At 41.1% G+C, this 22,861-nt stretch overlaps 1 long non-coding RNA gene across 1 annotated transcript; it reads right to left on the bottom strand.

Moving 5' to 3' along the window:
* On the bottom strand, positions 737-21,118 carry LOC107648336. Its single transcript, XR_001621880.2, has 3 exons — positions 21,107-21,118; positions 12,676-12,678; positions 737-845 (listed from the first exon to the last, which is right to left on the bottom strand). It is a non-coding gene; the product is annotated as an uncharacterized LOC107648336 (long non-coding RNA).

Genomic DNA, 22,861 nt, shown 5'->3' with positions numbered 1-22,861 from the left:
TCCGACGCTAGTGGAAACCGACAGATGATTAGCCGTGCGGTAGCTGTACATGGTATTTTTCATCCGAGAGGATCATACAGCTTGCCATTGAAAGGAGTCATGCGTGTTTGGAGAAGAAGACAGTAAGAAAGCAGAGATTCAGACGACAGAGCATCTCCGGAACCTCAACCTGTTCCTCATTACTGAATCACAAGTAACCTTTTATTTCATGTTATTTATTTTTCGCAAACAAAACCATTTTTATCATTAATCTTCTGACTAAGATTTACAAGATAACCATAGCTTGCTTCAAGCTGGCAATCTCCGTGGGATTGACCCTTACTCACATAAGGTATTACTTGGACGACCCAGTGCACTTGCTGGTTAGTTGTGCGGAGTTGTGAAAAGTGTGATCACAATTTTGTGCACCACCTCCCGCTGCAAAGCCTCATCAAGCTCCTGCTTATCATCAGGAGTGATGTCTTTGGCGTACAGCTGAGATAAACAATTCCGGATCCTGAAGAAAGCATTAAAATTCAATTTCAACGATTATAAGTAATTAAAAATGTTGTTTCCTTAACGTCCAGATGCAACATTCAAAAGTGGTTACATTGATTTAAAAGAGAACTTGGCTATGGCTTCAGAACAACAAGAACCATAAAGATATGAAACTATTTGTGCTGTCCTAACTTAGAATTTTAGGAACATGAAGCTCAAATCAATACACATGGAATTAGTTAACAGATAGAGTGAAGAGGAGGTACCTGTCACAGATTTGAACTTGTTCCAACATGGACGTCATTCTTTGCTGATCAGCTTCTGGAAGTGATTCCAAACTAGCTAACATGCTCTTATCCATGATTCAACTAGGGATTTTAGAGAAGAAACTCAAACCCCAAGAACGAAATTAAAACTAGTTAACTAATAATAATATAGGATGAAACTAAAGACCAAAAAGAAATAGAAAGCAAACAAAACTTAACTAAATATGAAGTAGAAATACAAGTTAATAACAAGAAATTAGCCTTATTAACCAAAGCTGGAAGTTCAGAAGAAATAGAATAAAAGGGCTATAAAAAGCTCACTTTATCCAAATTATCAATGTAAACAGAACCAGGAGAAATTGTTTGATTACTTACTTTAACTGAAATAAAAGATGAATCTGAATTATATATCAGCAGAAAAACCACAAGAGAAGGACAGGACAGAAAAGTCTATACTTATGAACAATAATTTAGAAACAAGTTAATCAGATTTATATTTTGTAACTCATAAACATAGATATATCTAACTAATTTATGTATCTATGTGAATTGTGTATTGTGTATTGTGTCTCTATCAGTGCAAATATTCCCTTTATTTAGTAGCAAAATACTAGTTAATTTTGAACTAACATACTACAAAAATAGCAGCTATTGCATAAACTAGTGCCCCAATGAATGAGGCTGCTACCATGACCTATAGGTCACAGGATAAGTTAGCAGCCTTTAATCTCTATTAATCTTACCAAGTCCTTGACAATACTGCTTAGAATTTGATGCTTAATCTCTCCCTTTAACAAAAGAGGAACATTATTCTTGAAAACCCTACAAAATAAATCCAACAATCACATCCTACAATAAGTGGGGAGGGGAAAAAAGTGGAAAGGAGGATAAGAAAAAATTAAGTTAAATGCCAAAATTGGTTAAATAAAATATTTAAATAGCACATTTTGATATCAGCATATAGTTATCCTACTCTTTAGTCCAACCAATTATGATCACACATATCATAACTAGAAGTAACTTAAATTTGAGCAGGTGGTCCCAAATAGCATAAAATTTTCCTGGAAGAACTGAGAATGAGATAAAGAACTATTGGCATCCATATTTGAAATAGAGAGTGATATCCAGTATGCTAAGGAAATAGAATCTCATGAACAAGTTCAGTATGCTACCTCAAGCTCAGAAACCAGGGATTCTTCTCCACTTTGCAATAAAGTAATATGATAATCAAGTGCTGGCAATGGATTCTTCTTCGCCTTGGTCTTCCTCCTGGTCTTCAAAGCATGCAATAGTCTACACAAAAAGCAAGGGTGGAACAAAAGTAAATCAAGTGAAACAAAAGGAGTAATGAGGGTACGAGAGTTCACCCGCGCCGCAACATACCCAAACCCCCCAAATTGAAATCCTTAAAATCAAAACCCTAACCCTCTGAAATTTTAGAACCCTAAAAATACATACCTTCACCACCACGCTGGTGAGTGACAGGAGGACGATGCTAAATAGCAATGTGAGCACGCAGCGAAACGTATTTGGGGTTAGCGTCGAGTGTTTGGTGCTGACGATGGTGACGACCAAAGCTGAGGATGCTGATGACGACCAATGCTGACAACTGATGGCTCTCGAGTGGTTAGCGTCGAGTGGGGAAGAGGAGCGGTGAGTGTGGAAGAGGAGCTGCGGTTCTGGAGTGGTGACACCGATGGATCTCAAGTGGTTGGTAGGACGACGGTGAAACATATTTGGGTTGTAAGAGGCACGAAGTGGTGGTGGTGAGATCAGAGTGTTGGTGGTGAGAGGCACGAAGTGGTTTTCCGATAACGGTGAGATCAGAGTGTTGGTGTTGGTGGTGAGAGCTGAGAGGCACCAATTTGGCTAAGTTACATACGTTGTGTGTTGGTGTGAAGTATGGGTGAAAAGGAAAAAAAATTACTAAGTCTCGCAGGGATTTGGGCCAACATAGATTAGGCAACACTTCTGAAGCGCACCTAAAACTTAACGAATGGGTTACTTTTTAAAAGCGCTCCCTTTGGTAAAAAAAAAGTGTATCCATAACTTTTTAGATTCGACTATGCTTTATAAGTGATATTTAAAATATCTAAGATGACGCTTTTAAAGTGATGCCTCAATAGTGTTTCCTTTTCTCCTATAAAAGGGCACCATGCGAAAAAGCGTAGCCTATTAGAATAGGCTACGCTTTTCAAATGTAGCTTAAAAAAAGTGTGACTGAATGGGTATTTTTCTTGTAGTGTTTCTTACTTCTCAAGTTTTCTTTCTCTCTAATAACACTTATATGGTATCAGTTAGCTACCTAGATCCATATGAGATGTAATTAACAATTCTCCACTATCACCACCTCCTTCAATGACTCCCACCACCACCAATAATGTTGCTGCAATCAACAAACCATTATTTGTTCCTTTATCAGAAAAATTATGCGATGATAATTTTCTTACATGTAGGCACCTAGTTACCCTCACAATTTTGGACAAAAATTTTAAGATCATTTAGACAAAGCGAAGATCCCTGTACGTTATACAACTATTGGTAATCAAGAGTCAAACATAGAATAAAAAGCTTACAAAGAATGAAGAGTAGATGGTTATAATTGTACCTCTTGGCTATTTGCTTCAATGGAATTCTCCTTCAAACACAAAGTTCTTGGATGTCAATTTACGCATGAAATCTGGACCAGTATCCATACACATTTTACTTCAAAAAACCAAAGCACGAATTTAGTAACTCCAATTATAACTCAAATTAGTGAAAAAACTCGAATCTACTTCAAATATTTGCTTCAAATCAAGAAGTTAGTTGATGTATTGGCCATAAAAAGAGCTCTAATCATAGATTCTAAATATACAAATGTCATTTTAGATAGTTTGAATGAATATTATCATTCATTCATCACTCTTGTCACTGCTAAAGATCCATTATACTCAATTCCAGACCTTGAAGTTCTCTTGATGGCACAAGAAGACATCATTGAGAGATTTAAAAAGCTTGATACAACAATGGTACAAGTTAACATGGCACAAACAATTCCTTCAAATGCAAGAAATCTTGAAACTACCAATTATTCAACCTTTGGAAGAGGCAATTTTGATATGCCTAATAAAGGTACCTTTGGAAGAAGAGGTAAAGGAGGACGAAATGCTAGAGGAGGCAAAGGCACTTGGATGAACACAAATCTCCCTCAATGTCAGATTTGTGGGAAGCTTGGTCATGTTGCAAGCTATTGCTACTTCCGATTTGACCAATCTTTCCAACATAATCAACCAAATTCTTCAAATTCAGTCATGCATAATCTCGCCACCTCCACCATCCTTCCATAATCCAAGAGCTATGATGGCAACACCTTTAATATCAGATCCATCATGGTATGCTAATTCTGATGTATCTTATTACTGCACACCAGATCAATAAAACTAACAAAATTCTACTGAATATCATGGACAAGAGCAAGTTTACATTGGAAATAGATCAGGTATTCTTATTCACCATATTGGAAATTCAATTCTTGGACATAAACTAACTTATAAACATTACAACTTATATGATTTGCTGCATGTATCATTTGTTGCTCATAATCTCATAAGTGTCTCAAGGTTTGCAAGAGATAATCATATTTATTTTTTTCTTTTGACTTGATTTTTGTTTAGTAAAATCATAGGCTACTAAAGAGATTCTTCTTCGAGGAACAACTGAGAAAGAAATGTATCATTTTGAGAGGGTTTCTGTTCATGCCCGGGGTCGAGCTGTATGACCCAGGCTGATTGAAGACAAGTCGACCGACCTCTTCAGGTCAGGAGTAACCGACCTCCTCTCAAAGAGTTCGGCCAGAATGCTACAAAGATCCCAAACAGGCCCAAATAAAGGAAACATAGCCCAATCTAAAGGCAACTAAATCCTAGAAAGATAAGGGTGGTTCCCCTTAAAGATAAGATGACCTCACTCAGAAGATAAGATAAGATAACTAACTTATCTTATCCGGAAAGGTCAGCCTACACCATTATAAATACACTGGAGCACCCAGGTATAATTCATACTCTGATTCTACTAAAAACCTGCTTAAAGTCCATGCTAACTTAAGCATCGGAGTCTCTTGCAGGTACCACCACCCTCCGATGACCAAGGATCAGCAGCACCACCAAGTCTAACAAGTCGGACACGACAGCTCTGGCCACCACCGCAGATCTCGTCCGAGATCGACCTACAGTTTCAGGTAACCCTCGGAACATTGGCGCCGTTGCCGGGGAACTTGGAAGTCATTCCATCACCATGGTGGACAACATGGACAACGATCACAACTCTGATGTAGAAAACAGGACGCCGCATAAGAACGCAGACACCACACCTCAGCAAAACGGAGAAAAGCATCCTCCAAATACAGAAATTCTAGAAGCTCTCCGAGAACAGCAGAATCGCCTCAAACAGCTCGAACAGGAAGCAGAACACCAATGCGAAGCTGAGAGGGACCTACGGAGAGAAACTAGACGACGCCGAGAGCTAGAAGATAAGCTCTTAAAGCTTGAAGCTGATCTCAAAGCTAAAACAGCTCAACCCAGTCACGGCGACAGCCCCCATAAGGATCAAGATCCTTTCACCAAAGAAATCATGAAAGCTAAGGTTCCAAAGGATTTTAAAGCTCCCAACATGACCCCATACGACGGTACCTCCGATCCAAGCCATCATCTCACCAACTTTAGAAGCAGAATGTATCTCACCGATGCCTCGGACACTATTCGATGCAAAGCCTTCCCGACTACTCTAACAAAGACGACAATTAAGTGGTTCGACAACCTGCCTCCCAGATCCATCACAAGTTTTGACGATATAGCTAAGAAGTTTCTTGCCAGATTTTCCATTCAGAAGGACAAAGCCAAACACGCCCCAAGCCTATTAGGAATCAAACAGGGATATCGGGAGAGTCTTTGCTCTTATATGGAAAGATTCAACAAAGCTTGCCTAGACATACAAAGCCTTCCAACAGAATCAGCCATCATGGGTCTCATCAATGGCCTACGAGAAGGACCCTTTAGTCACTCTGTATCAAAGAAACACCCAACATCTTTAAATGAAGTGCAAGAAAGGGCAGAGAAATATATCAACATGGAAGAAAATTCTTGATTAGGAGAGACCTCAAAATCCAGATTCTCCTACTAATCCCGGGATAAGGATAAAGAGTACAAGAAAAAGGAAGATCAACACGGAGAGAAGCCTAAAAAATATCACAATTACACCCCTCTTCAAGTGTCTCTTGTGGATGTTTTCCGAGAAGTATGCTACACCGAAGATTCCACCTCCTCGTCCAATCAAAAGCAAAAAAGGAGGGGAAAATCGGACAGAATACTGTGAGTACCACCGAATCTATCGACATCCTATAAACGAGTGCTTCGACCTGAAAAATGTCATAGAAAAATTGGTAAAAGAGGGACGACTAGATCGATACTTAGCCAACAAAACGGATGAACCCAGAAAAAGAAGAAGGGATAAAGAGGTCAGACGAACTGAATGACCACCCCGCACCCTAGAGAGGCACGTTCACATGATAAATGGAGGATTCGCAGGAGGAGGAATCTCCAAATCATCTCGCAAAAGGCACCTTAAAGAATTATACCATGTCGGAGGAGAGGAAGGATCACCCGACCTCCCTACCATTACTTTTACCCAAGAAGACGCGGCAGGCGTCATCCCGGGACATGATGATCCCATGGTCATTACCATCATATTGGCCAATGCCAACCTCCACCGCACACTGGTAGACCAAGGGAGCTCGGCGGATATCCTGTTTAAATCCGCCTTCGACAAACTCGGCCTACAAGAAAAAGAGCTCAGAGCATATCCGAACAGCTTGTTCGGACTAGGAGACACTCTAATCTAACCTCTTGGATATATTTCACTACACATAACCTTTGGAAAGGGAACCCGATCAAGAACACTCAACATAGACTACATCGTAGTCGACGTGAACTTAGCCTATAATGTCCTAATAAGTCAGACAACGCTAAATTAGCTTGCCACAGTAGTGTCAACTCCACATCTATGCATGAAGTTTCCAACTTCAGAAGGGATAGCCACGATAAAAGGAGACTAGAAAACTGCGCGATGCTGTTACAACGAAAGTATGAACCTTAGAGGCAAAGGAGAAAAAATCAACACTATTGAGCTCGGGGGAGTTCGAAGTCGGGAAGAACTTCATCCACAATTGGAAGACGAGATCGAGGAAGTCCAGATCGGGGATGGCCCAGATAAGACAACAAGTATTGGGGCAACTTTGAAAGGAGACATAAAGGAGTCTTTGATACAGTTCCTAAGAGATAATGTCGACCTCTTTGCATGAAAGGCTGCAGACATGCTGGGAATAGATCCCAAACTAATGTGCCACAAACTGGCAGTATACCCAGGATCTCGGCCAGTATAGCAGAAGCGTCGAAAGTTCGGACCAGAAAGATCCTAAGTTGTGGAAGAACAGGTACAAGCTCTACTGGAGGCAGGATTCATAAGAGAAGTCAAGTACCCACTATGGCTGGCCAACGTCATATTGGTGAAAAAGTCAAATGGGAAATGGCGAATGTGAACTGATTACACCGACCTCAATAAAGCATGTCCAAAAGATCCTTATCCACTTCCAAGTATAGACACTCTAGTGGATGCCTCCTTCGGATACAAGCACCTTTCCTTCATGGATGGTTATTTAGGATATAATCAAATCCCAATGTACCCACCTAATCAAGAAAAGACCTCATTCCTAACCCCAAAAGCAAATTACTGTTATGTCGTCATGCCATTTGGACTCAAAAATACAGGAGCTACCTACCAAAGATTAATGAATAAGGTCTTCGCAGACCCTATCGGGAAACTCATAGAGGTATATGTGGACGACATGTTGGTAAAAATACAAAGTGAGGAATCATTACTGTCTGACCTCGTCAAAGTGTTCGACACCATTAGAAAGCATGGAATGTGACTTAATCCCGCAAAGTGCACCTTTGCAGTAGAAGCTGGCAAATTCCTGGGTTTCATGCTAGCACAACGAGGAATTGAGGCAGACCCGGATAAATGCCGAGCTATACTCAACATGAAAAGTCTGACATGTGTCAAAGAAGTACAACAACTCAACGGAAGACTGGCAGCTTTGTCCAGATTTCTAGCCGGATCGGCCATAAGATCTCTTCCCTTTTACGCCACACTAAGAAAGGGAAAGAAGTTTGAATGGACCACAGAATGCGAGCGCCTTCCAGGATTTCAAAAAATTTCTGGGACAACCACCCATCCTTACTCGACCACGGGAAGGAGAAGTACTCATATTATACTTCACAATGGGAAGTCGAGCAATAGCCTCAGCACTAGTCAGAGAAGACGAAAGTGGGCAACAACCCATCTACTTCATCAGCAAAGCCCTATAATGGGCCGAACTGAACTATCGAAAGATAGAAAAGTTCACCTACTCTCTTATACTAACTTCTCGACGACTTTGTCCATATTTTCAAGCTCACACCATCAAAATTCGGACTAACCAACCCATGAAAGACATTCTACAGAAGACAGACTTAGCTGGAAGAATTCTACAGTGGGCAGTCGAGCTATCTGAGTTTGATCTTCAATATGAAGTTCGGACGGCCATCAAGTCTCAGTATTTAGCTGATTTCATTGCTGAGTACACTGACACCCCGGGAACTCCTACAAAATGGAACCTATATGTAGACGGCTCTTCAAACAAAACCGGGAGTGGTGTGGGCATGATAATAGAAAGCGACCAGGGAACCCAAATCGAACTCTCCCTAAAGTTCGAGTTTCCTGCTTTAAACAATCAGGCCGAATACGAGGCATTACTAACTGGTTTGAGGCTGGCCAAGGAGGTTGGAGTTCAAAAGCTTATCATCTTCAGCGATTCATAAGTAGTCACCTCAGAAATTGAAGAAGGATCTCCCAGAATGATCTACTACAATGAAAGGGGTCAACTCCCAACTCCAAAGGGAAGAGCTCGACCTACTTCCAGAAATCTGAGAAAGAGCTCGGATCAGGGAGGAGGCGCTAAAATGTCGAATGGCCTCAAGATACAATCAGAGGGTAGTATAGCGGAGCTTCACTAACAACGACCTCATCCTAATCCGAAATGATATCGAAACAAGTTGACCGGAAGAGGGAAAGCTAGCAGCTAACTGGAAAGGACCCTACCGAGTCACAGAGGTACTGGGAAAAGGCTACTACAGGGTGTCCAAACTAGAAGGGCGAGGTAATAAAGATCTTAGGTCAAGGTGCACTCTTTTTCCTGAAAAGGTTTTTTAACGAGGAACCAAGCGAAGATCTGTAAAGTTGCCTGACTTAGAGGGGCAAACACTCACATGTATATATTTTCTTTGCCTATATGTCTACTTTCTATTGGAATAAAACTTTTCATATTTTCTACAAAGTTTCTCTATAAAGACGCATTAATCTGAATGCAAAAATCCATTGCCCGATTACAAAGCTACAGGTCGGCAAGGTGAAAACCAAATTCACCCCCCGACCACGATGAAAATCGAATTCATCGTCCGAATTTCTACAAAGATTGGCAAAGTGAGAACCAAACTCACCGCCCGACTTTGACAAAATCGGCAAAAGGAAAAAGCAATAAAAACAGATTAATGTGAAGGCGACAAAAATTATAAAAAGTAATCCATAGAGGTCTGAGAAAAAATGGATTGCTAAAAATAACTGAAGATGGACCGACATGAAGAAGTCGGACCAATCGACATGAAAGTGACAAAAGTTATAAAAAGTAATCCATAAAAAGAGACCTGACGAGGTCTGAGAAAAAATTGATTGCTAAAAATAACTTAGAAGGGACCGGCATGAAGAAGTCGGACCAATCAACTAAAAGCTACAAAAGTTATAAAAAGTAATCCATAGAAAGAGGCCTGACGAGGTCTGAGGAAAAATAGATTGCTAGAAATAACTTAGAAAGGATCGACATGAAGAAGTCGGACCAGACCAATTAAAGCAACAAAGTTATAAAAAGTGATCCATAAGAAAGAGGCCTGGCCAGCCCTGATTAAAAATGGATTACTAAAAATAACTCGAGAAGGAGCGACAAGAGAAGTCGACCAACAAAAGGCGTGCGCTAGAAGGGACACAGCTCAGCCCAAAAAGCCACGACCTCACGACCTCACGATAAAGCTACCAAAAGTGTTCTATGAGAATGCAAACTACAAAAAAGTCATCAGACAAGTCATCACAATCAACAAGAAAGAGGTCGGACAACCGAATCTCGATACCTTACAGAGGATCTAGAGAAATCCCCAAAAAAGACAGCCAGCATGTCAAAGAAAACAAGGCTATTCTAAAAATCATTAAAGAAACTCAGGAGGCAACCTGGAAGAGGACCTTAGGAGTTCAAAAGAACTTTGTTTATCTACCAAAGTTGCATATAAGCAACTAACAGTCAAAGGAACCAAGTTATAAACCAAAGTTATAAGAAGTAGAGTTCAAAAGCCCACAAGTCGGGCTGTGGAGATAAAAACACATAATTCATAAGGGTGCAAGGTTTCCCCAGTAGCAGCGTCAGAAGGCGGAAGAATGATATTCACCAGGACAGCATCTACGGTCCCATCCTCACGATTGAGTATCTCACAATCCGGATCGGGCTGGGGGCGGTTGACCTCGGCAGTAGGATTTGAAAAAGTCGTGGTGGCAGAGGCTTTGACTGGCGGCACAGGGGGAGGATTTTCCTCTTCATCATCTGGGGCAGGGACGATTTTACCATCCTCCACAACGTTGTCCAAACTGAAGAGACTCAGGTTGAGCTCAGGAGCCAGAACTCGAACCTGGGCCTTCAAGTTTTCATAGGCATCAGTCACACTGCCTACAAGATGACCCTGGAGCTCAGTATAGTCAGCTCGAGCAGACTCCAGCCTCTCCCTGGTCTCCAGTAGCTCGGCATAAGTACGGGTATAACTCTCATTCGACTTCTTGGCCATTTCCTCAGCCAGATTCGCAGCAGCCTCCGTAGCAACAGTCCTGGATTTTTCTTTTTCTACATCCAGCTCCAGCTTAATAACTCTAGCGTCCAGTTCATCCTTCAACCCCTTAATCCTATCACACTCCGACTTGGCTTCCAGCATAAACTCCTTCGTCGCATGGACGGGAGAGTCTTGGATTGAGCGAAACAAAGCCGCACCCATGTATGCCATCCGAACACTTCTTCTGGTAATGAAATCCAGTTGGTGCAGGATGGACACGTCGTCCATAGGAAGTCGGCCATAAGGGGCGATCTGGTTATCAACAAACCCCACAACATCAAAGTCAGAGGCATCCAGATTATAAGGTTCAATAGTCTTCTGCTTCTTTGGAGGAGGACCAGTAGCAGAGGGAGAGGCAGCTGATAAACCACTATTTCATGGTTTATATTGTGTTTAAATTGTGTGGTTTTATCATGATCTTTTCCCACTTATTCATTAAATAAGCATGCATTTATATTTCCTTCCTAAAGATGTTTTATGGTTGAAAACTTGCTTCCTAGAGACTTTTAATTATGTATTTTTTTTCTCCCTTATTCCATTCGATGCCGTGATCTGTGTGTTAAGTGTTTCAGGCTTTATAGGGCATGAATGAGTTGGAGATTGGAAGGGAAGCCTGCAAAACGGAAGGAACACAAGAAATTGAGGAGATGACCAGCGAGAAGCGACGTGGCCGCATGGATGACGTGACCGCGCGGCATGGAATAACACGAGTGACGCGGCCGCATGGACGACGCGTCCGCGTGGCAAAGCAGAAACGCGAATGACGCGTCCGCATGAGCGACGCGATCGTGTGACGTGCGCGATCTGCATAATTTGTAGATTCGCTGGGGGCGATTTCGGGCCCTATTTTGACCCAATTTTCGGCCCGGAACAGCAGACTAGAGCCAGAAAACATGCAGAAACCAAAAAGGGAGAACATTCATTCTACACGGTTTTAGTTTTTAGATCTAGTTTTACTCCTCCTCTAGGTTTTTTGCTCTCTACACATTCATAGTTATTAGGATTTTAGTTTCTTTAGCTTTTTGCATTGGGATAATGAGAAGAGTTATTACCTCATCAAGACTTCGTCATTCTAGTTCGTTTTCTTTACTTGGCTTACTCTTCCATGTTCCTTGCTTTGTTTAATTTTACCATTGGAATATTTTTAGGATTATTTAATACAAGGATCACTTTTATTTTTAATTGATTATTTTCAATTTTTATTTATAATGTCTTTCTTTAATTCCTTTTCATATGCTACGAATTTTACCTTTACAATGAGTGAGTAGTTCCCTAACTTGATGGAGAGTTGATTGAAAGGAACCCTTGAGTTGGAAGGTTCAAGAGAAAGATTGCAATTGGGTTATTGTTGGATTGCTCTCTAATTCCCAACACCAATCCTCCCCAGAGTGGATTGGGACTTGTGAATAAAACAACATTCCAACTTGTTTTACCTCCCTTTACTTAGTAAAGGATAACAAAACGAAATAACTCTCAATTGTCAATTAACCTTAAGAGTGTTCCATCAAGAATAGGGCTTCCATGTAATCAACTTCTAGTCAAGGCTTTTATTTACATTATTCAATTTCATCAATTTAATTTCCTGTTTACTCAACTCAACCTTTTTCAAAAACATCTGATTAATAAAATAACACCCTTTCCTGCAACTCGTTGGGAGACGACCTGGGATTCATACTCCCAGTATTTTAAATTCAATTTTCTGTGACACCTTTCTAAATTGGTAGGTGGATTTCTGGTGAGTTAAGAACTATACTTGCAACGTACATATTTCAACAATTTTTAATTCGCCAAATTTTGCCCGCATCAATTTTTGGCGCCGTTGCCGGGGAGTTGCAATAGAGTGCTAAAGTTATTAATTAGAATTTATTTATTTGCATTTTATTTTACTTTGCTACTATGAGCTGCCTGTTTCTTTCGTCAAATGACGCGTTCACTTCCTGATCCGCGCTTGCTAATATTCGATCCTGAAATTGAAAGGACTGTTTCACGAATAAGGCGAGCTCGGCGTCAGTTAGTCCGCTCTGAGGGCAGATCTGAAAGTGAACTTGAGGAAGAAACCAGCTCCCGTTCTACTGATTTAGTTGATTCACGTGCAGACGACATGGCAGAACCTAGGAGAGTTACCATCCAGGAGGAAGGAGCCCCTAATTTTACAATGCAACCGTTTCAAGCGCGTCACCCAGCAGTGGCTACAGATTTTGAAATAAAGACCGCACTGCTCAATTTGATGCCCAAGTTTCATGGTTTACCTGCTCAAGAGCCCATCAAGCACCTGAGGGATTTCCAGGCAGCCTGTTCTACTGTCAGGCGTGATGGTACAGATGAAACTTCAATTCTGCTGAAAGCTTTCCCATTTTCTTTTGAGGGAAAAGCAAGAGAGTGGTACTACACTCAACCCCTAGCAAACGTATCCAACTGGGATACGCTTAGAAAAGAGTTTTTGGAGAAGTTCTTTCCAGCTGAAGTTACTGATAAACTGAGGAAAGACATTTCCACGATTGTTCAAGATGACAACGAGACTCTCTTTGAATACTGGGAGCGCTTCAATAATCTTCTGGAAGCATGCCCCCACCACATGATTGACAAGATAGTGTTACTCAGCTATATCATACAGGGTATGAGGCCCCAAGATAAGACCACATTGGAAAGTGCTAGCAATGGGTCTATGAAGAAGTACAAGACCACTGATGAGGCATGGCAATTGATCAGCGACTTAGCTGAATCCACTAGGAACCACAGACAGAAGCAAGGCCGCTCAAAAGCCGTTGCAGAAGTATCCTCTAGCAGAGAGACTGCTGCTCTAACTCAGAGTATCTGTGAGATGACCAACTTGCTGAAGCAGATGCAATTGAATCAACAACAAGTTCAGCAAGCTCAACCTCCTTCACCACAGCAAAACCAACAGTTAGTCCCACAAAGGGTTTGCGGAATTTGTACTGATTATAGCCATTATACTGATGAATGCCCGCAACTCCAACAGGAAGACAACATGGTGGCATCCACTCATAACTTCTATGACCGCCCCAACCAAGGGTACAATCAAGGTGGAAATAATAACCATGGATGGCAGGACAATTCTAACCAGAATTGGAGGGATAACAATAACAGAGGAGGCATAGATAATCAGAGAAATCAGAGGTGGAATAATAACAACAACAGACAGCAGAACCAACCTTACAGAGCACCTCACCTGAGGCAGTCCCAAGGACCACAGAATACCCAACAGCAGACCTCTCAATTTACTCACCCTTCTTCATCTCCTAATGAAGAATTACTAAAATTTTTTGAGTGAAGTCAACAGACCATGGAAAATAACATTAATGCCAGTCTGAATGGTCTAACCGCTACCCTGCAAGCTCTTGTCTCACAGATTGGATCAATACAAAATTACAGTAACCAACCTTCAAGCTCCACTGGAATTCCCTTTCAACCATTACCCAATCCAAAGGGAGGCATTAATGCCATCACCCTAAGGTCCGGAACCACATTGCAGGAGAGGAATCAGGAGGAGCCAAGCTCACCAGACCACGCTTCAGCTGAAGAGGTAGTAGAAATAGAAGATGTCGAAGAAGAAGAGGACATACAGGACATGGCTGAAGAAGAAGAAGTGCAACCACAAGAGGAAGCACCAAAAGGTGCAGACACTGTAGAAAACACTACTCCCATTCCCTTTCCACAACTTGCAAGGAAGCCCAGGAAGCAACTGGAACCCGATCCCAAAATGGTAGAAATATTCAAAAAGGTTGAGGTAACCGTTCCTCTTTTTGATGTTATTCAACAAGTACCTAAATATGCAAAGTTTCTAAAAGATTTATGTATACATAAAGACAAAATTAATGAATTAGAAACTATTCCTTTAGGTAGTTCCATATCTGCTTTAATGGGAGGATTACCTGAAAAATGTAGTGACGCAGGTCCTTGTATAGTTACTTGTACTATTGGTGGAGTAGTAATTTATGATTGCATGTGTGATTTTGGAGCATGTGTTAGTATAATGCCTTTGTCTATATATGATATTTTGAGGCTCCCTCCCTTAAAAAGGTCGGCAGCTCGCTTTGTGTTAGCAGATAAAAGCATTATTACAGTGGCTGGAGTTGCTGAAGATGTTTTGGTGAACATTAAAGGGCTTACATTTTTCACTGATTTTTATATCTTGGAGATACCCCATAATGACTCAGATAAGCCATCATCAATCCTACTTGGAAGACCATTCCTGAAGACATCAAAATTCAAATTGGATGCTTTTTTAGGAACATACTCTTTTGAAATAGATGGCCGAATAGTAATCTTCAATCTGAATGGAGTCATAAACAACCTTCCAGAAGATTATTCTATCTTCCAGCGTGATGTCATAGATGAAAGTGTAGCTGAAGTTCACAAGAAAGAATTAGAAGAGAGGCACACTGGACCAGGTCCAAGTGTGGGGACCCTCTTAATTGACAATGAGGACATTTTGCCATTTTCACAAGCTCCAAATAATCCAGAGCCTGCCCATGATCAGAATTTAGAGTTGAAACCCCTCCCTCCACATCTCAAATATGCTTATCTTGAAGATGAGCAGAAGTTTCCGGTCATCATTGCAAGGGAACTTACTTCTCAACAAGAAGAGCAGTTACTTGATGTACTGAGGAAGCACAAGAAGGCAATTGGGTGGAGTTTGGCAGACATAGTAGGCATCAACCCTCAAGTATGTGAGCACAGAATATTTTTAGAAGAGGGAGCAAGACCTGTTCGTCAACCCCAAAGAAGATTGAACCCCACTATCTTGGAAGTTGTCAAAAAGGAAGTGACCAGACTATTGGAAGCAGGTATCATCTATCCCATTTCAGACAGTGAATGGGTTAGCCCAATACAAGGGGTGCCCAAGAAGTCTGGAGTCACTACAGTGAAGAATGAGCATGGAGAGCTCATAGCAACTAGAGTTCAGAATGCTTGGAGAGTCTGCATTGATTACAGGCGTGTCAACCAAGCAACCCATAAGGATCACTACCCACTTCCATTTATTGATCAAATGCTGGATCGCCTGTCAGGTAAATCACATTATTGTTTTTTAGATGGTTACACAGGTTATTTCCAGATTCATATAGCTCCTGAGGATCAGGAAAATACCATTTTTACATGTCCTTTTGGGACTTATGCTTACAGGAGAATGCCCTTTGGCTTGTGCAATGCACCAGCTACTTTTCAAAGGTGTATGATGAGTCTTTTCTCTGATATTATTGAGGACTGTATGGAAGTTTTTATGGATGATTTTAGCATTTATGGTGATTCTTTTAGCCTTTGCTTAGATGGATTATCTAGAGTATTGGATAGATGTGTCAGTACAAACCTTGTATTAAATTTTGAAAAATGTCACTTTATGGTAAAACAAGGGATTGTACTAGGACATGTGGTATATAATACCGGCATTTCTGTAGACCCAGCAAAGGTGAATGTTATTTCTAGTTTACCTTACCCCTCTTCGTTGAGGAAAGTCCATTCATTCCTTGGCCATGCAGATTTTTACAGGAGATTTATTAAGGACTTTAGTAAGGTAGTACTTTCCTTATCCAGATTACTGCAGAAGGATATCGAGTTCGAGTTCAGTGAGGATTGTAAAGAAGCGTTTGATAAGCTGAAGACCGCCCTGACTCAAGCCCCAATTGTGAGAGGACCAGACTGGAGCCAGCTATTTGAAATCATGTGCGATGCTTCCAACCATGCAGTAGGAGTAGCGCTGGCTCAGCGTGAAGGTAAGGACCCTTTTGTTATTACTTATGCATCTAAGACTTTAGACACTGCCCAATCCAAATATACTACTATTGAGAAAGAGCTTCTTGCTGTTGTTTTTGCTCTGGATAAATTTCGAGCTTATTTACTTGGTACTAGAGTAGTAGTGTATTCGGATCATGCAGCTTTAAAGTATCTATTAGCTAAAAATGAGTCCAAACCAAGGCTTATACGTTGGATACTGCTATTACAAGAATTTGATTTAGAAATAAAGGATAGGAGTGGTAACCAGAATTTAGTGGCAGACCACTTGAGTCGCCTTGAGCACAATAAGGATGATTCTACTCCTATAGATGATAATTTTCCTTTTGATAACATGCAAGCAGTATCTGAGGTATCTCCTTGGTATGCACCTGTAGCTAATTATCTAGTTAGCCGCACATTTCCTCCAAACTTTTCTAAGCATCAAAGAGACAAGCTGAAAAGCGAGTCTAAATATTATATATGGGATGACCCATATTTATGTAGATGTAGCGCTGATCAGGTAATTAGATGATGTGTGCCTCAATCAGAATTCCAGTCCATCTTAGAGGCCTGTCACTCATCTGAGAGTGGAGGACATTTTGGCCCCCAAAGAACTGCTAGAAAAATCTTAGACTGTGGATTCTGGTGGCCTACTCTTTTTAGAGACGCTGCTGAATTTTGTAAATCTTGCCTCCCATGCCAAAAATTTGGTAATATATCCAAGAGGGATGAGATGCCTTAACAATATATGCTTTTCTGTGAAATCTTTGATGTTTGGGGCATTGACTTCATGGGTCCATTTCCAAATTCTAATGGTTATTTTTATATATTGTTAGCTGTGGATTACGTTTCCAAATGGGTGGAAGCAATTTCTACCCGCACTGATAATGCTAACACTGTTGTTTCCTTTGTGAGAAACCATATTATCTGTCGCTTTAGATCCCCACGAGCAATCGTGAGCGATCAAGGCACCCATTTTTGTAACAGGAGACTAACAGGACTAATGAAGAAGCATGGGATAATTCATAAGGTTGCAACAGCATACCATCCTCAGACCAATGGGCAAGCCGAGGTGTCAAATAGAAAGATAAAGCGTATCTTGCAGAAGATAGTAAAGCCCCATAGAAGAGACTGGAGCACCAGGCTACAAGATGCACTCTGGGCATACAGAACAACATACAAAACACCCATTGGGATGAGCCCTTTTCGCTTAGTTTATGGAGAAGCTTGTCATCTCCCGGTAGAAATAGAGCACAAAGCCTTTTGGGCAGTCAAGGAGTGCAATATGGGAATTGAGAAAGCCGGGGCTAAAAGGAAGTTGCAACTGCAAGAACTGGAGAGCCTGCGCCTAGAAGCTTATGAGAACTCTAGGCTACACAAGGAGAAGATGAAGGCTGTACATGACCAGAACATCAAGAGAAAAGAGTTCCAACCTGGGGACTTAGTCCTCCTTTACAAATCTCGACTGAGGCTCATGCTAGGCAAGTTGAGATCAAGATGGGAAGGTCCATACAGAGTAGAGAAGGCCGAACCGTACGGAGTTTATCACCTTATCCATCCTTCGAGCTCGGAGCTTATCAAAGTTAATGGACATCGTTTAAAGCTGTACCATGGCGAAAAGAGGAAGAAAGACAAGGAACTCGAGATCTTCCTCTTGGAAGATCCCCACATAGCCGCAGACTGAGCTAGTGGAGCGTCCAACTTACGGACGTTAAAGCAAAGTGCTAGGTGGGAGACAACCCACCATGGTATGATCGTTCTTTTCTTTATTTTTAATTTTTCTTATTCAGTAACTCTTCTCTTTATTAATATTTTCGTGCATCTACATTTACATATTAAAAAAAAAAGAAGAGAGAGAGAGCCACGCGACGCGACCGCATCAGCGACGCGTTCGCGTGGCAAGGAGAGGAGAGAAAAAAAATAAAAAACAAACAGAGAGTCTTGCTGGAGCATGGTTGGAGAAGTGCCAGTGGCACAAATCAACCCACGCGACCGCGTCGCTGATGCGTCCAAGTTGTGCTAGAGTGGTGCTGGACTGGCGTTGGACACGCAGTCCCCCTCACGCGATCTCGTGCCCCACGCGGCCGCGTCGTACCCCATATATTGCCCACTCACACGATCGCATGCCCCATGCGATCGCGTCACCTCAAATTTGGCACATATATCAATTCGAACATAGAGTTGTGCTGGCGTGAAGCTGCACTCGCGCCAGAAGCACAAACTGGGTCACACGACCGCGTAACCGACGCGACCGCGTCCCTCACCTTAAGCGCAAGTCGCGCGATCGCGTGCTCCATGCGATCGCGTCGCTTGCGCCGCACAGCTCAACCTGAATTGCCAAAATATCTTATCTTTTTCCTCTCTAATCCTAATTTTTCTTTTTCCTCCTTACTTCTTCCTCCCCCTTCTTCCTTCTATCTCACCTTTCACTCTCACTCTCCCTCACCTCCATTAACAAAGTTTTTATTTTCTTCCTCATCCTTTTCTTTTCTATCATTCCTTTTATTTTATTTGTTATTTTATTTTCTTTTCTTTTTCTTTTCATTATTCATATTTTCTTTCTTCTTCTTTTCTTTTTACATGGTGTTAGAATTTTATTTGAGTCATTATTTTTCCTTACTATGCTTGTGGATTATTGCAAATTGCTTGACAATTATATATTATTTTCTTTAAAGGGTTGCTTGCATGTTCACTTTAATACTTTCTATACCTTCTTCACCATGCATGCTATATGTTTGTGAAAAAGCCCATATGGCACTATGCACTTCTCTATATTATTCTACTATTCAATGCTTGCTTTTCACAAATCTCCTTTACTATTATATTAACTAAATTTAATTGTCAATACAAACGTGATGGTTTGTTACAAAGTCATGCTTGGTCTATGCTACTCATGCCCTTTGCCGGCATGCCAATAAACACCTTGCATATACTTGTATCATATGCAATAACTATTTTTCCATTAATGATCTTTCACATGTACTCATGAGCATGTGTTAACATCATTTACCTTTTAATGTGCATTTCTAACCATCCTTTTCCGTTCTCTTCATTGCTATATATCTCTTTAAATTTAATTTACTTTCTCTTCCCTCTTTCAGGATGGCCACCAAGAAAGAAAAGGAGAAAGCTACTCCCAAACCTCCAGCAAGAAGAGGAACTAAAAGAGCACTAGTGGCAGAGCCTTCTTCAACTGCAGTCAAGCCCTCAACAAAAAGAGTTAAGAGGATCATAATGGTTGACGAAAAGGAGAAAGCCTTTCCAGCAAAGGACACTGCGCGATTTTCCAATCGCTACTGTGAGCAGATGTTCCCTATTATGGCTGAAAGGAGTTACAACAACGAACACCTTCTTATCCTCCCGCCCAATATTGCTACTTTTGTTGAGCCGCAAATTGAACGAAGACAATGGGGTTTCCTACAGAGACAACAGAAGCAGGTCAATCTTTCTTGGGTAGTCGAGTTCTACTTTAACTTCTACCTGCCTACCCTGCGGTCTGTCTTTTTCCGTCAGAAGCAAGTCTCCATTACAGAAGAGGCTATTCAACAAGCTTTGAGTCTTCCCCCTTTTTCAGAAGGATTGGACGCTTTTCAAGAAACTGCACTCAAGCGCCAGATGTACCAATTTGACTGGGAAGCTGTTCTCAAAGTTATTGCACTACCTGGCAGCCGTTGGATCTACGGATACCATCGTACCCGCCCTAAGGGTATATTGGCTTCAGCACTTACCTTGGAGGCTCACGTATGGGCACAGATCATGTCCCATTACGTCTTTTCGAGCACTCACGAGTCCTCCTTTACTGCGGACATGGCCGTTCTACTATGGTGTATCCTTACAGACCAGCCTCTGAATTTACCAAGACCTATCCGGAATGCCATGGGACACGTACAAATTGCGGGCAACTTACCTTTTCCCGCCTTGGTCTCAGATCTTGTCTCAGCAGCCGGAGTTTCCTACAGAGCTGGAGACACCAAAGCCATGCTCCCACGGGATGATCAGTATGTCCCCAATGGGAAGTACCTCAGACTTCCAGCAGCCACTACCAGCCTTCCTACTGCTCCAGTTGAAGATATTCCTTCTTCAACACCACAAGCACCTACAACTGATGAACTACTCCAGCAGATAATCCAAAGATTGGATCGGCAAGAACAAAAAGCGAAGTTAAGAGAGCGCCGTCACGAGCGCCGATTCAAACACCTCAAGGAGCTACTCAAAGGATACTTCAAGGACTCAGACACCCCGGACTCCACTTCTTTTACCAGCACAGGGAGCCATGATGGTCCTGATTGTGGAGATACTGCAACCAGCCCACCCCTGTTCCTGACAGATGGCACCGAGGATGGTGCAAAGCCTTAAGTGTGGGGAGGTCGGTCAGTACCTGACTTCCGGAGGTAATTTTCCTTCCCTAGCACCAATGAATTAGGATTTTAGTTAGTCTTTCTTTCTTTTATAGAATAGGATAAATTGCATAGTAATAGGTTAGTTGCATGCATGCTCTACTTGATTGAAAAGACAATAAGTTTCTTCTAAGACCCTATCTTTGGAACAAATTTCACTAATTTTTAAAATTTTTTATGATAAATCTGCTTGAAGTTGTATTTGGAACATGATGTTTGAGCTAAAAGAACACACAACCTGTGAAGATTTGAGCCTTTATGCATGGTTACACTATTTAACCATAATTAATTTATTCTTGTGTGTTTACTTCTCTATGATTGTAATCTATATTTTGTTTTATCTTATATGTCCAATATTTATTATATTTATATGCTTGCACATGATTGAGGCCATTATTTGTTTAAACTCACTCAATTAAGCCTACCCTTTTCAATTACCTTTTGTTAACCACTTTGAGCCTTTAAATCCCATTTGTTCTATATTTCACCACATTACTAGCCTTAAGCGGAAAAACAATTGTATATCCCAAATTGAATCTTTGGTTAGTTTAAGATAGAATTGTGTGTGCCAGTTAAGTATGAGAAATTATGGGAACAAAAGTTATTAAGGGGATGTATCATGATAATTTAATGGGAATTTGGATACCTACTCATGTGAAACTATAAGAATCAAAAAAATCTATGTGCATTGATAAGCTATGTTTACTTTTATTTAAAAAAAAGCAATAAATAAATAAGGGGACAAAATTACCCCAATGCTGAATTAAGAATTCAAGGATCAATGCACATATGATAAAAATTAAAATAAAATATTGATACATGAGTATGGAATGAAAAAGGGGAACTCTGGGTAGCTAGGTATGAATTCTAAAATTATGTAAATTATATAGGTTGGGTTAAAGCTTGGGTTAATTAAAGATTCAATTTATAAGCTCACTTGACCATAGATGTATCCCTACCATTACCTTGGCCCCATTACAACCTTGAAAAGACCTCATGATGTTTGCATTGGTATAATAAATGTTGTTGATTGGTTAGGAGAAGAACAAAAATTAGAAAGCATGATTAGAGAAGGATAGAGTGATTACCCTATACACTAGAGAGACTAGAGTGTACATACACCATCAGTGATGGTTCCATGCTTGAATTTCTATGTTCCCTGCTTTCATGAGCTATCCTCTTGCATTTTTATCTGCTCTTACTTTATAAGAATTGAATTAGTGGAATTTGAATTATAATTGTTTTGAAGAACTTACTTACTTTTGATCAAGTGGACAAGAAGCATATAGTTGCATTCATATATATAGGTTGCATTACATTTCATAGGTTTTACATGTTCTTACTCATTTCATTTATCTCCTTCAATTAAGCATGAGGACATGCTAATGATTAAGTGTGGGGAGGTTGATAAACCACTATTTCATGGTTTATATTGTGTTTAAATTGTGTGGTTTTATCATGATCTTTGCCCACTTATTCATTAAATAAGCATGCATTTATATTTCCTTCCTAAAGATGTTTTATGGTTGAAAACTTGCTTCCTAGAGACTTTTAATTATGTATTTTATTTCTCCCTTATTCCATTCGATGCCGTGATCTGTGTGTTAAGTGTTTCAGGCTTTATAGGGCATGAATGAGTTGGAGATTGGAAGGGAAGCCTGCAAAATGGAAGGAACACAAGAAATTGAGGAGATGACCAGCGAGAAGCGACGCGACCGCATGGATGACGCGACTGCGCGGAAGAGAGTAATTTGAAGCGATGCGGCTGCATGGATGACGCGACCGCGCGGCATGGAATAGCACGAGTGACACGGCCGCATGGGCGATGCGTCCGCGTGGCAAAGCAGAAACGCAAATGACGCGTCCGCATGAGCGACGCGATCGCGTGACGTGCGCGATCTGCATAATTTGCAAATTCACTGGGGGTGATTTCGGGCCCTATTTTGACCCAGTTTTTGGCCCGGAACAGCAGACTAGAGCCAGAAAACAT

Source organism: Arachis ipaensis, chromosome B06 (assembly GCF_000816755.2).
Source record: "Arachis ipaensis cultivar K30076 chromosome B06, Araip1.1, whole genome shotgun sequence".
NCBI lineage: Eukaryota > Viridiplantae > Streptophyta > Magnoliopsida > Fabales > Fabaceae > Arachis > Arachis ipaensis.
The sequence above is the reverse complement of the archived record's forward strand: the minus strand, read 5'-3'. Positions and strand labels throughout refer to the sequence as shown.